Here is a 10,673-nt window from a genome sequence, read left to right on the forward strand (position 1 = left end):
CCGTTTATAAAGCAAGTGCTTTGTTAGCCAGTCTGTCCTTGGCTTCCCCAGCAACACTGCTTAGGTGAACCCACTTTACAGATGACAGCCCTAGGTCAGGGAGGGAAGCATTCACTGATAGTCTCCGAGAGTCAGAGTTTGGGATCAGACTCAGGCCCATAGGCGATGGGGTAGAGTATAATGCCAGGGGTTAGAACCCAGCTGTGCTTTTGGTGGTTGTGAACTCACCCTTCTGAGCTTATTTGTAAAAGAGGCAACTATATCTATTTCACAGGGCTGTCCATAAGGACTAAATAACAGGAGTTGGAATGGCTGAATCCTGTTCTTGAAAACCCACCTTTAAAGTTGCCTCCTCCAGGAAGCCTTCCCTGACTACCACCCATGGATTAAGTTTCTCTTTGTGGGTGTCCACAGTCCTGAACGTTCAGGATTGCAAGCACTGCTGCTGCCCGCTTATACTCTTCTCATCTGCATTAGACTTTGTACCCTCCAAAAGCAGGAAGTTTTTCTGATTCATTTCTGAATCCCAAATGCCTAGTAAGGGGTCCAAATGGAGTTGGAACACAGTCAGTGTTCCTATCCTTCCTCCCTCCTTTCCTCCCCTTCTCCCTTTCTCCAGCTTTTCACCAAACCAGGCTGCCTTCTGCAAAAGGGCTGTGGCAATGGGTAGATGGGTCCACAGGGCTGAGTGCCCCCAGCTCACTTATCCCAAGCCAGCTAGATTCTGGAATAGTAGAGAGAGCATTCTGGAGCAGGGAGGAAAAGTGATCACCCAGGGCAGACTGGCCAAGGGCAGCTGGTGGTGTCCGGCTGGCAGGGGGCACCATATGGGCCTGATAAGCAGGAAGGCCTGGGAACGCTGCGTGTGCAACGAGAACTGTTTACCGGCCTTTGCAGTTTCCCGGAGATGGCTTGCTGGGAGCTGTCAGCCATGTGTCCCCTGCAGAGGGGCAGCCTGCTAGTGCCCCTTCTGCCAATCCCAGAAACAGAAGCAGGAACAGAAGGTCAGAGCTGCGAGTGGCCTCCTCTGAGGTCACTGTGGCCAAACCCTCATTTCACAGATGAGGAGCCTAAGGCCCAGAGAGGGACAGGGACTTACGCAAGGTTACACAGCAAGACAGGAACAGATGCCAGGTCTCCTGCCTCCCACCTTGGATGCTTATAACAACAAGGAGGAGGCAAAGAAGTAGGGCCACGCGCGGTGGCTCGTGCCTGTAATCCCAGCACTTTGGGAGGCTGAGGCGGATCACCTGAGGTCGGGAATTTGAGACCAGCCTGACCAACGTGGAGAAACCCTGTCTCCACTAAAAGTACAAAATTAGCTGGGCGTGGTGGCACATGCCTCTAATCCCAGCTACTTGGGAGGCTGAGGCAGGAGAATTGCTTGAACCCAGGAGGCAGAGGTTGCAGTGAGCCGAGATCACGCCACTGCACTCCAGCCTGGGCAACAAGAGCAAATCTCCGTCTAAAAAAAAAAAAAAAAAAAAAAAAAAAAAGAAAAGAAAAGAAAAAAATAAGTCCTGAAATTCAAGAGGTGCTTGAAAGGGGATTTTTCTTTTCTCTTTTGTTTTGTTTTCTGTTTATCTGCTCTAACTTCGTAAACATTTCTGCAGTGATCATGTTCCTTTAGTAATCAGAAAAAGAACAATAAAAGGGGTGGGGGAGCTACCTATGAGAATAAATGGCTTTTGTCTTTAGTCAAATGGCATCAGCTACAATCTTACTCATTTCTTCCTCAGTGGACCCACAGGACCCCAGCGAGATAGTGGATGCCAAGGAGTTGACAGGGCTGTCAGCCTCTCTCCAGCCATCATCTGGGCTTGCAGTGGGACCAAGACAAAAGCCTAAGCTGGGATGAGAGGCCCTGGTTTCCTCAGGTAGTCTGTCCTCCCTAGTTCCCTGAGCCAATCCCTTCCTCTGTTTCTTCATCTGTAAAATGGGAGTTATTAGTGGAAGACACCAGAGCGCAGTAGTTAAGCACACCCATGCTGGTTCCCGGGATCCAGGCTTCCCTATTTCTTTACTGCATGGCCTTAGGCAAGTCATTTAAATTCCACGGGCCTCAGTTTCCTCTAAAATGTAAAATTGGTGCAATGGACTGAATGTTTCTGTCCTATCAAAATTCATATGGCAAACTCCTAACCTTCAAGGTATCAGCAGATGGGGCCGTTGGGAGGTAATCCCTTCATGAAAGCAGAGCCCTCATGAATGGGATGAGCATAAAGAAGACCCCAGAGAGATTCCTGGCCCTGTTCACTCTTACAGTGACCAGACAGCCATCTATGAACCAGGAAGCGGGCCCTCGCCAGACGGAATATGCTAACAGCTTGAACTTGAACTCCCCAGCGTCTGCAACTGTGAGAAATACATTTTTGTTGTTTATAAGCCAGCCGGTCTTTGGTATTTTTATTAGAGCAGCCCGAATAGACTAGAATAATGGGGATTACACCTCATGGAGTCATCATGAGGATTAAAAGTTAATGTTGGCTGGGTGCCGAGGCTCATGCCTGTAATCCCAGCACTTTGGGAGGCCCGAGTGGGCGGATCACCTGAGGCCAGGAGTTTGAAACCAGCCTGGCCAACATGGTGAAACACCATCTCTACTGAAATACAAAAATTAGCTGGGTATGGTAGCAGGCGCCTGTAGTCCAGCTACAGGCTGGGACATTAACAAAAGTTAATGTTTGTGACATGTTTAGAATTCTGCCTGGCATATAGTAAGTGATATATATGTTGCACATATATATATATATATTTCTTTTTTTTTGAGATGGAGTCTAGCTCCATCTTTTTTTTTTTTTTTTGAGATGGAGTCTAGCTCTGTTGCCCAGGCTGGAGTGCAGTGGTGCCATCTCGGCTCACTGCAACCTCCGCCTCCCAGGTTCAAGTGATTCTCCTGCCTCAGCCTCCTGAGTAGCTAGGATTACAGGCACCCACCACCACGCCCAGCTAATTTTTGTATTTTTAGTAGAGACAGGGGTTTGACCATGTTGGTCAGGCTGGTCTCGAACTCCTGACCTCGTGATCCGCCTGCCTCGGCCTCCCAAAGTGCTGGGATTACAAGCATGAGCCACCACGCCCAGCCGCATATTTTAATAAAACTAAAATTGCTTTCCTAACGGGGTGAACAATGAAGATGACATGGCTGGAGTTATCTATGAATATCATAATTCTTGGCTGGTCCCCAGGGAAGGGAGCTTTCTCTCCGGGTTGGAACCAGCATAGCCCAGTCTGAACGGCAGGCAGGCTAACATCACACCCTCAATGGACAGGGTAGGGTTGCCCCACCCTCCCTGGGGCCCAGGTCGGAGACAGTCCTCTCTTAGGGAGTCAGAGGGAGCCTGGGTTACTTACTGGTGAGTCACAAGCCCCAGGGCTCTGACCTTTTACCCCAAATGCAGGGCCTTTCCTGCCTGCTGTGCCCGCTGACCTGACCACCCCAACCAGTTGCCTCTGAACCCGTCCTTCCTCAGACCCTTCCCATGCAGCTGCTTCTTCCAGGAACATCCAGCCAGACTGCTTCAACTCTCCTGGCCTCCCTACCTTTGCCTTGAACAGCTACTTGGCCTCCTCCCTAACACCCATGATCACAGTCACCCACACACCAGTATTCTCTCCCCAGCACACACACACTCCTAAACAACTGCTAGACCTTGGAGCTCCACATACCTTGGCTCTAAAACAAATCCTCCATGTATGTATATGTAACCTTAGCTATCTCTGAGCCTCAGTTTCCTCATCCATATAGTGGGCATAATACCTACCTTAGAGGGCTTTGTAAGCCTTCTGTGGGATAATATATGGAAAATGCTTAGTCTAGTGCCAGGCGTGTGGCGAGCGCTCAGTAAATGGTAACAGGGTTGGGCACGGTGGCTCACGCCTGTAATCCCAGCACCTTGGGAGGCTGAGGTGGGTGGATCATCGTTTGAGCTCCGGAGTTCAAAACCGTCTGGGCAACAAAGCAAAACCTTGTCTCTATAAAACAAAATTTAAAAAATTAGCCGGGTATGGTGACACACACCTGTGGTCCCAGCTTCTCAGGAGGCTGAGGTGGGAGGATCGCTTGAGCCCGGGAGGCAGAGGTTGCAGTGAGCTGAGACTGCGCCACTGAACTCCAGCCTGGGTGACAGAGACCCTGTCTCAAAGAAATAAAAATGAAGATAAACTTTTTTTTAAAGGGTAACTCTGGTTATCATTATTATGATTATGGTGAGCCTGTTTGCCTCCTGAGGGGAGCCCCTCGGTCCCTAGCCCTCCAAATCGCCCTCTGTGGTGGGACCAGCAGCTGTCTCCTCCGCTAGCCTAGCATCCACAGAGAGATCTCTAGGCTGTGGAGCCACTGAGCTAATTAAGAATGACAAAGCACCGTGTAATTGCCAGCAATTGATGAGTCCCCTGCCTCCTCCTGCCCCCGCTTCCCTCGTCCTCCTTGGCACTGTCTGGCCTGGAGGTCACCACACAGACACGGAGGCAGGCAGAGTGGTGTGACTGAGCACAGGCTGGTGTCAGGAGACCTGCGGGCTGGCCACCTCTGACACCCTCTTGCAGTGGCACCTTGGGCAAGGAAGTTCTCTTCTTAAATTGGCTCCATTTCCCCTTTTCCGTCTACAGGGATCTTGACCTTGTGCTGAAAGGAGGTAGGAGGAGGGACAAAGTGAAGAGGCCAGGCTGTTAAGGGGTCTGCTGCACCTTCCAGATTGGTTGAGTGCAAGGCAGACAGCCTCAGGTTTGAGTCCCAAGCCCCACTCAGCAGCTGTGTGATCGTGGGCAGCCCACCTACCTACCATCTCCATGCGGCAGGTTCCTCAGCTCTAAAATGGGACTCGCCTGAGAGCCCTTAGCTCTTACTAGGACAACCTGCATGTGTCCTGAATCTAGGCCTATAAAGAGATCCCTGGACAAGCCCAATCCTATCAAAGACAGCGTAGATATTAAGGGTTGAGAACTTTTAAAGCAATTTGATAGAGTAATTTTATGTCTGTTGAATCTCATTTTTAAAATTAGGCTTGTGTTTTTTGTCTTATTTTATTTTTCTAGTAATTCGTTTTCCTTGTATTTTACAAAAGCATTGGTCTGTGACAGATGAGAAATTCTTTTAAAAACGGTCCTGCTCCACTGATGCTTTGAGAAGCACTACTGAGTGAACTTCATAAAACAGACATTGGTGGCAATCTTGCCATAATATCTACATAGTTCCAGGGTTTGATTTCCAGGAACCTTCAACTTCTCCAAAGCCTGTGGGATAAAGACGAAACCTCTTAGCTTGGCTTTCAAGGCCCTTCTCGCTAAAGTCCCAACCCACCTTCCCATCCCTCATCCTCCCCAGCCACATAGCCTTGTGATACTACCCTGTAACCCCTTCCCCTAAACTTCCTGTGTCCTCCTACTTCTCCATGCCTTTGCTGTTTCTTCTACCTGGAATGCCTTTCTCCAATTTGCCCCCCAACTGGCAAACTCCTATTCATCCTTCAAAGCCCAGACTAAATGTCACCAATCCTGGGAAGCCTTTCCCAATGCCACCCCAGCACTCACCCCAGGTGGGGTTGCTCCCTTCTCCATACTTCACGTGGAGCATGTGTGGGGACAGGACATTGCTATGGTTAAGGGTACAGGCTCAGCAGTCAGAACAATGTGGGCTTCAGACCTGACTTTGCCAGCTGCACAATCCTGGGCAGGTGACTTAATACTGCTGAGCCTAATTTTCCCATCTGTGCAGTGGAGTCTAGAGGTGATGTGTGAAAAGTTTCCAGCACCATGGCCCACGGTAGAGACCTCAGATATGACAGCTGCTGTCAATGGTATCCCTTTGGTTCATAACTTTCCACATTGCTTTTCTGTCTCCCTACTAGGCTGGTTGCTACTTGAGAGGAGGGCCACTTGAGAGTGTCTGATTTGCCTAGATGTTTCCTGTGCCCAGCCCAGGGCTTGCACGGAGCCATGCGTTGAGTGTGGGTCTCTGGGTGCTTGCTCCCTGCCCCATGGTGCTGGCAGCTGCTACCTTGTCAGTGGCATGCTGATTAACCCAATTTCTGATTTGTACTGTTTGCCAATTTCCATGATGCAAATACACCCACCACAGCCAATTTCAAGTTACCAGAAGTTTAATAACCATCTTGAAAAACTGCTAAATATTGAACAACCTGCTCATTTGAGCCACCCGGCTCCCGCACCCCTCCGGGTGTGACTATGCCGAGCATAAGATGAACCAGAGCAGGCTTGGGTCCCGGTTGAGGGACAGGCTGCCTCCCATGCCCTCTGCCCAGCCAGCACATTGAGGGCCACCCAGGGAAGGGCCATAGGGTCAGCCATGCCCCACACAGAGGCCTTCGCTCATCTACCTCCCCCAGGCCTCCAGCCCCTTTGTTTTCTGAGATAAAAGCTGTGAAATTGTTCATCTGTCTCCTCCCGCAGAAGGAAGAAAAGAGGCTGGTTAAGGGGCCTGGCAGATCCATCCATCAGTGGTTCTTGGGGGCCTGGGCAAGAAGGTGCTAGCCATGCAGGCCACAGGGCCCAACTTGCAATAGCCCTGTCCCCACAGCTGTTGCAAGCAAATCAAGCTAAACCTGGTCACATTGGGGATCAAAGAAAGCTTGTGCACAACCTCCTCTAGCCTCCTTTCCTATGACCCCTTTATCTCCCATGCTCAGAAGGGTCCCCACCTGGCATCTGCCATTACTGTCCTGCAATTCTTCATAATTTCTTTTTTTTTTTTTGAGACAGAGTCTCACTCTGTCGCCCAGGCTGGAGTGCAGTGGCGCGATCTCAGCTCACTGCAACCTCCACCTCCTGGGTTCAAGCAATTCTCTTGCCTCAGCCTCCCCAGTAGTTGGGACTACAGGCATACACCACCACGCCCAGCTAATTTTTGTGTTTTTAGTAGAGACAGGGTCTCACCATGTTGAACAGGCTGGTCTCGAACTCCTGGCCTCAGGTGATCCGCCTGCCTCGGCCTCCCAAAGTGTTGAGATTACAGGCATGAGCCGTCGCACCCAGCCAATTCTTCATAATTTCATCTTCGAATTTGTGTTTTGTAAATGAAGTCTGATGGGACAGTGAAGCATGCCTAGAGGATTTAGAGCCTCAGCTTAAAAGTGTGCCAGCTCCGCTGCTGCTCCCCCTCTGTTAGCACCTGTTCGCCTCCTATGCCTAGCTCCACTTTGCAGCTGTGCTGTCTCCTGTGCCAGGCAGGACCCTGAGCCCAGGCATGGGGGAGGGGGGATGGTTTGGAATCGGGTGCACACACCCTTCATCATCTTGGGCAGGGCATGGCAGCAGCTCTCCCCACCCTGGGCTGGCAGCACCATGGCACATCTGGTGGGTAGATGGCTAGAGGCCACATCTCAGCAGGGGAAAGACACCGATCCAGGGACTCAGCACATCCTTGCATGGAGGTTTAAAGACTCTTGGGGGTGGCCCATCTGCCAAGGGTTGGGGCAGTGGACCCGTGGGAAGGAGAGGCCTGGCTTGGCTTCAACCCACCCCACTCACACCCGGCGTACCTTGTATCAGTCCAGTGTCTGGCTAGAGGGGAGCCTGGGAGAGTTGAGTACTCACAGTAGGGTTTACGTGAACAATTTGACCACTGTCAGGCTCCAGAAAGTGGGCGTGTCCTCCACTGGGGGGTGGCACCCCTGGGCACCTATGAGGGTCTTTATGAGTCTTCCTGTGCCCAGAAGCACCTTCTCACCTGTGCTGAGGGGATGGCCTCTTCCTCCTTCCAATCTTCCTGCGTCTGACTTATGTCTGTCTCTTCTGGCCAGCTTGAGGCACCCTCAGGGATGAGCTATGAAAGAAAAATTGAGTAATTTCTGTGATTCCACACACAAGTTAAAGGCTCTGATATTTGCATTGTAAACTGACATTGCATAATACAAAGATGAATGGTAAAATTCATGCTAATAATTTAAATTTTAAATTTTTCCTTACTTAGAACCACATAAATAGCCAATAAAAAAAAAACACAGTGACAAGAGAAAAACCTCAGAAGAAAAAAAATTATGCGTGTACCTTCTTTTTTCTTTTCTTTTGTTTTTTGTTTAGTTTTTTTGTTTTTCTGTTTTTTTTTGTTTGTTTGTTTTTTGTTTTTTTTTTTTGAGACAGGGTCTTGCTCTGTTGCCCAGGCTGGAGTGCAGTGGTAGATCTCAGCTCACCTCCGCCTCCCCAGTTCAAGTGATTCTCCAGCCTTAGCCTCCCAAGTAGCTGGGACTATAGGTGTGTACCACCACACCCTGCTAATTTTTGTCCAGTCTCAGCCTCCCAAGTAGCTGAGAGTACAGGCACATGCCACCACACCTGGCTAATTTTTGTATTTTTAGTAGAGACTAGGTTTCACTATGTTGGCCAGGCTGGTCTTAAACTCCTGACCTCAAGTGATCCACCTGCCTGGGCCTCCCAAAGTGCTGGGATTACAGGCGTGAGCCACCGTGCCTGTTTTTTTTTTTTTTTTTTCCAAATAGAGACAGGATCTTGCTTTGTTGCCCAGGCTGGTCTCAAGTTCCTGGGCTCAAGCGATCCTCCTGCTTCAGACTCCCAAAGTGCTAGGATTACAGGCGTGAACCACCGCACCTTTACCTGCCCACATGTACCTTTAATGGCTCCTTTTGTCTGCTTTTTGAACAACAGGCCCACACATATTTTCATTTGGGATTGGGCTTTATAAATTATGCAGCTGGCTTCATCTGGTCACTCCTGATCCCTCTTATCCTGTGGTTGTTTTGTTTTAAATAGCATGTATTGCATCCTGACAGTCTATATAATTGATTTATTTTTTAAGGTTGTTGTTTATGGTCTGCTCCTGCCACTAGAATGTGGACCCTCTAAGGATGGGGTTTTGAATGCTGGGTTCAAGGCATAGCCCCAGGGCATGGAGGAGCCCAGTACACAGTAGGTGTTCAGTAAACATCCTGGGAGTGTGGCATGATGAATGCTCTCCAGCCTGACTTTGGTCCCTCGTCTTTCCACTCCCCAGAAGTCTGGGCTTCAGTCCCTTCCCTTGTCCGTTTCGCTCATTTTGGTTCCGATATCTCACGTCAGAACTCAGTGGTTCCAGCATTCTTTTCCAGACCTGAGTGATTCAGCCCTTCTGCTTCCTGCCAGCCCCGGGACTGTGGGTGTGAATGATGACTGCCCAGCAGGCTGCAAGGCACTCAGCCTGGACCTCTGGGCTTCCCTCCTTCCTGGGATTCCTTAGGTCACTTCCATCGATTGTCTTTGGCTGCAGCTTCTTGAGTTAATCTCTCCATGTTGGAAAGCTTCCCTTGCTGGTTTCCCCATCTGCTTCCAGCTTCAAGTCCTTTTTGGCTCCAAAACCACATGCCTGTGGTCCCAGCTACTCAGGAGGCTGAGGTGGGAGGATCGCTTGAGTCCAGGAGGTGGAGGTTGCAGTGAGCCGAGATAGCACCACTGCACTCCGGCCTGAGCAACAGAGTGAGACCCTGTCTGAAAAAAAAAATCAAGAAACTTGGGTTCTGCCCTGTGTATTCCATCCAGGGCAAATCCCTGCCCCTGTCTAATTTCCTCACAGTGTCTACAGGGTCATCACTAGCATATTTGATACCCATGTCAGAACTACTGATAGGTTCCCTCACCAATGGACAAAACACAAACAGGTGTCCCTTCTCCTATGCTGAGACATACAGCATGGAGACAGGCTGTCTTTCAGCCACTCTACCTGTTCACTTTATGCCCTTGTGCAGTGCACAACCCACACAGCTGTGTTTAGGCAGCAGTCTTGCCAATCAGCCTCCCTCAGATGTATTTTCCCAAGGCCGTAACTGCTATGAGAACGGGTCTAAGCATCAATGACCCCCAGAAAACCCTTCTTTTTTTTTGAGATGGAGTCTTGCTCTTGTCACCCAGGCTGGAGTGCAATGGCACAGTCTCAGCTCACTGCAACCTCCACCTCCCAGGTTCCAGTGATTCTCCTGCCTCAGCCTCCCAAGTAGCTGGGATTACAGGCGCCCACAAACACGCTTGGCTAATTTTTGTATTTTTCGTAGAGACAGGGTTTCACCATGCTGGCCAGGCTTGTCTTGAACTCCTGACCTCAACTGATCTGGCCGCCTTGGCCTCCCAAAGTGCTGAGATTACAGGCATGAGCCACTGTGCCTGGCTAACCCTTCTAACCAGCAGGTTTTCTTTTTCTCGGGTTCTGCAATAGGGCTGGGGACTAGTGTGAGGCCTGGGGTACGAAAGTCAAGACTCACATTCAGGGCTGGCTGAGGATGACAGTGCCTCCGTAAACCTTGCACACGAGGCACCTCGCTGGCCTCACCTTCGCCCTGGTCTGTTCTATGGATTCCCAACAGCTATAGGAGATGGTGGCAGTGTTTTAAAGGAAAGTGCCAGAAAACCACCTCAGACTCACAGAGGGCAGCTTCTTTCAGCAGCTGGGAGCCATGGAGGAGGCTGACTCTGCAAGAGGAACCAAGGGCAGGAGACAGTCCAGGGAGCTGGGTGCCAGGGGAGGCGCTGTGCCAAGAAGTCAGCCTCGCTTAGAAGGAGGGTGACCTGCCACCCATGGGAGGGGAGCGAAGGGAGGGCCAGGTAATCAGCCCCCTTTCTTGTGATCGAGGAGTGAAGGGAGGGCTGCGTAATCAGCCCCCTTGCTTGTGATTGAGGGGTTTATAGGAAAAGTTGTGGGGAAGGGAGTCGGGAAGAGAGAAGGCCATGGC

This window comes from Pongo abelii, chromosome 1 (assembly GCF_028885655.2).
Source record: "Pongo abelii isolate AG06213 chromosome 1, NHGRI_mPonAbe1-v2.0_pri, whole genome shotgun sequence".
NCBI classification, from domain to species: domain Eukaryota; kingdom Metazoa; phylum Chordata; class Mammalia; order Primates; family Hominidae; genus Pongo; species Pongo abelii.